This window comes from Pyxicephalus adspersus, chromosome 12 (assembly GCF_032062135.1).
Source record: "Pyxicephalus adspersus chromosome 12, UCB_Pads_2.0, whole genome shotgun sequence".
NCBI lineage: Eukaryota > Metazoa > Chordata > Amphibia > Anura > Pyxicephalidae > Pyxicephalus > Pyxicephalus adspersus.
In genome coordinates, this window is record NC_092869.1 from 3172932 (window position 1) to 3179365 (window position 6434).

The following is a 6434-nucleotide window of genomic DNA, read 5'->3' on the forward strand; positions in this document are numbered from 1 at the left end:
TGTATAGTACTCACATTATTGTACACAGAACAAACATTGTACACAGAACATGATTGTGTTTCATCTTACCAAACACAAATAGGGAGAGATTTCTGGATTAGATAATCTGCAGATTGCTCTTATGATACATCTGGATGATCCATCCTGTGTCTTGTAGTTCTCCTTATTTAGAGGATTATTTTCAGCTTTTTCGTAAAGGTCCTTCTGTGAGGGGCAGGTTAGCCCAAAATGGAGAATGCAAAGGGCGGGGTATAGGAATGTGACTGTAAATGCTTCTATATTTCATCACTTCTGCCTGCAGGTCTGCACAGAATTCCCTGCCATTCCTATCAGGAACAAGATGAGTTATCACGATAAATGTATCACTGAGAGATGACGGAAGCTGCTATTGCTGATCTCTGTTAAGAAGCACATTATTAAGCAGCGCTTTACAAAGTCCATAGTCATGTTACTAGCTAGTCCTTAAAGGGGCTCACAATCTGCTTCAGTCGTATTGTCTTTAGCCTCCCTGGCGGTATTCCCGAGTCTGGCTCGGGTTAATTTTCAGTGCCAAAAGTGGTAACCCTGAGCCACACTTGGGGTGCAATTGCCAGGGAGTTTAAAACTCCTACCTGATTCCCACGTTCTATCTGCCTCCCCGGCGTGTGAACGTTGAAGACGCAAGGCTAGGGGAAGCAGGTGCCAAGCGGGCATATGTTCGGGAGCCTTGGGCTGGAGGACAGGACCGCAGGAATGGTAGGCGGGACCAGGCAGGAAATTTAAAATATGAGTATAAGTACCACAATTACATTAAAAAATACTCATTAATCATACTGCAAGGAAGGTTAATACAGTCTAAGGCCAATTTGGGGGAAGCCAATTACCTAAGTGCATGTTTTTGAAACGGCTGGAAAGCGTAGTACCCAGGAGAAACCCACACAAACATGATGAGAATCTACAAACTCCTTGCAGATAGCTTCCTGGCTGAGAATAAAACCAGGGACCTAGTGCTGAAAAGACCAGAGGGGTAACCTCCGAGCCACCTTGCCACTAATGAAAACTTTTTTTTAATTAAAAAGTAACCCTTTTTTTCTGACAGAAAGTTTTTCATTCTTTGTATTGCACACGTTTTTTGTTATATATCATGTACTCTCACATAAATATTGTTTTATGTTTCACATTATATATTGTTACTTTCATCTCAATGCAGTGTTGATATATACATATACATGTTGTAGTAGCACCTCTGTGGACATAGTTGATCAGCTTCAATGTGTTACTATATTATGATCATAGTCATGTTTATTTGTCTTTATCTACACAAATATAACATGGTCTGTAATGCTTTTTCTACAGATACATATTGTCTAAATGTACTCTTTTATTCTCCATAATTGACCCACTGACTATTCACATTTTTTTTGACACATATTATACCTAACACCATTTTATCACGTTTATGTTCTTCAGCTTGCCCCCTACGAGGGATGGGAGCACCCAATAATTTGGGCACTATAGGTTGGAATGCACCGAGCAATGCATGCGCATTTATTGCTTATTTCAACATGTTTATAAGGATGCTGCTACAAGCTGTCAGGTCCTTCACTCGGACTGACTGCAGGCACCACATCCTTCTGCATATTACAACCTACATGTAAGTAAATCTCTTTATCCATCCTTACCTTAACTCCTTTAATAATAATATAATAATTTATTCTGATTTTCCTCAGATTAACAATTTCTAGAACAATCAAATTTGTGGCACAGGATTTTGTACTTACTATCCTATCCCTCTGAAGAGCCTAGAATTCTGGTTTCCAAGTAATTTGTCATATAACTGAAACTACATTTACCTGGAATTGATTTACCAGGTACATAATATATTCAAATTGGAGCTAGGACACCCCCTATTGACCATTTAAAACTACTATATGAATACCTCATTATATCTTTTTTACTATAGATAAAATCTTGGTTGTTAACTCCATCCCCATAAAGGTACTATCACCTTCAATTTTAGGTAGACATCCGTGATCTAATCTACCTATACGAATTTAACCTACAAAGTAAGTGGCTATAATAATTATAATAATAATAATTATTCCATTCTTTATCGTTTTCATCCACAACTATTACATATTAATAAACCAAATTTTGATATATATGATTGTCCTTACTCTTTAAGGGATTTTATTTTTAAATTTCCAGGGGGAAAGTTTGCCGATATCAGGCCCTCCTCTCTCTAATATGTTTAGCCATCTGCAGCCACAAGTATTTAACTAAGTCCCAATGCTCTAAATAACATGTATTATTATGAGCATTGTCATCTCTGAATAATATCACCTAAGATATTCTTGTAATTTAGTCACCTTTTTTGGAATCACTTACCTGAGCACATTTTACATCTGATCAACTCCCTTGCTCTCATCTAACATTCCTGCATGAACTACAGTGACAATGTAAGTTTCTTTTCTTTAACTATATACACACTGACCAATAGACATATTTCAGTACATATCAACCCTAAACTACATTATATATATTTTTTATATATTTCATCTACGAGTCTGTTTTTAAGTTGAATTAATACTCCTTTACAAGGATCATGGATATTTATCTTATATATACTTGTATTCATATTAAGTCTGGCTTTGTTGACTCCCTCCTGCAGGTACTTGCCAACTGGCAGCCGCAGCATGGTTCCACTTTATTGTTATGTACAGTAGCCCCTATCCCCTCTCAGGAGGCATGTCAGAGGGACAAGGTGTCGTTGTGTTTTCCTGGAAAAGGGAGACAGAGGGTGTCACAGAAAAGGTTCAGTTCTGTCTGCAACAGGTTACATTCCTGAGAATGCTTTTAACCCCAGGATACCAACTGCTGGCCCCCAGCCATGTACATGCCATTACCAGTCTGCCTTGCCCACAGACAAAGAAACAGCTCCTCAGCTTTTTTGGCATGACCAATTTCTGCAGACCCTGGATTCCTGACTGCTCGTATTAGGACTCACAGCCCAGTCCTAGTACCACCCCAGTGTCCCTAATAACATTCAATGGTCTGATAAAATGACTAAAGCATTTGTGGTGTTAAAAGAATCCCTGACCTCTGCCCCTGCATTGGGAATGCCGAATTTCAATGTACCATTTGTATTGTTTGCAAGAGAGTATTGTAAAACCATGGCTGCTGTGCTTGCTCAGATGCATGAAGGTAAATTGAGGCCTGTGGCATATGTCTCCAAGACACTGCCTGTTACTGTGCAAGGCATGCCAGCCTGTCTGCGTGTGCTGGCGGCGTGAGCAATGGCTGTAGAAAGTGTCTCATCTCTAACTTTGGGTCACAAGACGATACTTTACACATCCCATGCTGTAGTACACTTGCTTAAGAATTTGACCACTCAACATATAACAGCACAAAGGTTGTCTGGGTATGAAGTTATCATAACATCCACAGCAGGATTAAGTGTAAAATATGCTCCTGCTACCAGCGGTCCTGTTGCTGTGCTCAATGCCCTCTTAGGTCTTAAAGGGCCAGAGAATGAAGTGCCATAGTCACACTCATGTATCACTGAAATTCACCTCCCCAATCAAATAGCCATTGTTAAATGTCAAGCACACACTTCTTCCAATTCCTTCCATGCCAGGGGCAAACAGACTAGCAGTTTTTCATGCCAAAGTCTCTGCTCAGTCTACCACACCGACCACTAACCCCCCGATACACTTCTTGCCATCCGAGCTTCCAATGAAACCAACACACTTCTAACATAATTACAGTCCTTCGCCACCCCACAGGACATTGAATTCTTGGAAAAGGAAGGATTGACCTTAGATTCCTTTGGAATTTGGTCAAAAAGGAAGGATAGTAGGGCTGCCCCAAATAGCAGTACCCCTCATTGTTTTCAAATCCATGGTATGGGACACAAGAAATACACAAGCAATTTTGTGCCCAGAATTTAAAGGAACACACACAAACCATACTTTCTCGCTGTTTAACATGTGCTAGAAAATAATGTGCAGGAAAGAAAACAGGACAACATGAACATTTGTTACCTCCACAGGGTCCATTACAAGAGTTAGAAATTGACTTCACACACATGCCAAAGGCTTCCAATGGATGTCAGATAATGTTAGTGATTACAGACTGATTCAGCGTGTGGGTAGAAGCTTTTGTAGTCAGGAAAGAAAATGCAAGGACAGTAGCTAAGATACTATGCAAGGAGGTCATCCCCAGATTTGGATGCCCGGTGAGAATAAGCTCAGACAATGGCACTCCATTCACTTCTAAAGTCACACCGGAGATTTAAAAAATGATGAACATAGAATGGAAGTTCCACATCCCATATCACCCCCAGAGTGCTGGAGTAGTAGAAAGGACAAATAGGACACCGAAAGACAAAGACAAACTTAGGAAATTAACTGGAAGGACATTCCATAAGTGGGACCAATACCTACCAGCCATACTAGCAGAAATAAGAATTGACACCCAACCCAGTTAATAAGCTGTCACCTTTTGAAATTTTAATGGGAAGACTTTTTCCCACCCCCCTGGGCTAAAGACCCTTTAATTTTAACACCCAGGGAGCTCCAAAAAATCCAAGACTAATGTGTAGCTAAATTTATTGAAAATTGAACAGCAACTACGCAGATATATCTCTCTCTTTTCCTTTCCCTACAGATCAACTGACGCACCCATTCAAGCCCGGAGACGTGTTTATTAAAGCTCTGCACAAGCACAAATCCTTGGAACCAACCTTTGGACCTCCAGTCACCATGCAAGCCATCACTAGAACAGCCGTGCTGACCAGTGGAGGACCCACCTGGATACACACTTCAAGAGTGAAAAAGGCACCGCCGATCCAACTGCCAGGATGATGCTTCTTGATCCACAAGTACCAGCCCGGATGCTTGTCTGCAGTTTTGGAGCCCTGATTATCATATTCTGTCTTGTATGGGTCACAACAACTTGCCACTATCACCCTAAAGACTTGCCCTTTGTTTGTCCCCAAACAAGCCATAACCTAAAGAATTACTCTACTCTGTCTATGCATCGGCGATTACTTAAGTATAGTGATTAGACTGATTTCCAGGGTACCGTCTTGCCAAAGAAATATATAATAGTTCTAGTTTTTGTCTATTTGATATGCATAGTACTCAAGATATGGTTACTTCTTGTTTGATTGCTGTTTCTACTCCAATCAGCATGCTGCTTAGAGTCTTTAGCAATATCTATAATGACACTGAGGTTATTGAAAGTGATATACGTTTATCTCATGACCCCTTTAACTTTTGTAATAACTGTCAAACCTATGACTTCCTGAAATTGTTATTGTCAATATGCAAATCAAGAATCATTCAGCTTTCTTTAGTTATGTATGCTGAAGAACCTGAGGCTGTTTATTAGCATGTAAAGGAACAAAGGTATGAAGGGAACTGAAAGGAATATAATTTTGCTGAGTTTTGAATTTAAGTTGTTTTTGTGTCTTTGCTATATTTTGCAAATAATTGAGTTGTGTCAAAACTAGTTAAATCCTCCGTATCAGTAGGTCAATAGTTGCTCCATCCTTACCTTGAAGCTTCTTACCTTGAAACATCTTGCTCAGCGAAGTTGTTAATTAAGTTTCTTGTTACTAACTACTAAGTGTCTTCCACCTGGTTGTCTGACTATATAAACTGTGATGTGATAATAAAGATTTGAGAAGAAGTGATATACTATATATGCTTAAGTTGCGTGTTGTGTTAATCACTGCTCCCAGCGCGTTGAAAACAGAGATCACGATAAAGAGGGAAATATTGGTCTGGGATCAATAGGAACTAGCCTTAACAGGAGTGGAATTTGGGTAGGAGAGCTACAAAAAGGGAAGACAACTTCACACTTTCGTGATCGTCACACAAAGTTTGCAGATTATTACAAGGTGGAAAACGAATTTTGCTTCTGTACCGATGTGAGTGGTCTGACGAAGGAGTTAGGTTGTGAATACATTTCAGAGTAGTGGGGATTGTTCATAGACTTGAGCAAAGCAAGTTTGAAAGCTGTATTGCTGCATAAAGGTAACGAAAAACCTTCTGTTCCTCTTGCTCATGCCGAGGAAATGAAAGAGACAATACAAATCCATGGATTAACTATTCAGAAAACAAGTGTAACTTTTGTGGTGACCTGAAGGTGGTGGCACTCCTTCTTGGCCTGCAATTGGGATATACAAAATATATGGGCTTTCTGTGTCTGTGGACCAGTCGTGATGACAGCAATCATTACAAAGTGAAAATATGGCCACCCAGACCTGAACACACTGTTGGCCAGTACAACGTGAAGCATAAATCACTCATTATTCCACAAAAAGTTAACCTTCCGCCACTTCATATTAAACTTAGATTATTGAAAAACTTTGTCATTGCAATGGATCGTGATAGTATGGGTTTTCAGTAACTGAAGGACAAGTTTGGAAAAGTTATAACAGATGGTAA

General features: G+C 39.8%; 1 long non-coding RNA gene across 2 annotated transcripts in view; it reads left to right on the forward strand.

Annotated features, from left to right (window-relative positions):
- Positions 1-5684, forward strand: part of LOC140342088 (uncharacterized) — a 43750-nt gene extending 38066 nt beyond the window's left edge. For both annotated transcript variants that reach the window (XR_011922992.1, XR_011922991.1), the window contains exon 3: positions 4648-5684. This is a non-coding gene — a long non-coding RNA (uncharacterized lncRNA). The remainder of the gene's footprint in view (positions 1-4647) is intronic.
- Positions 5685-6434: the final 750 nt, after the last annotated feature.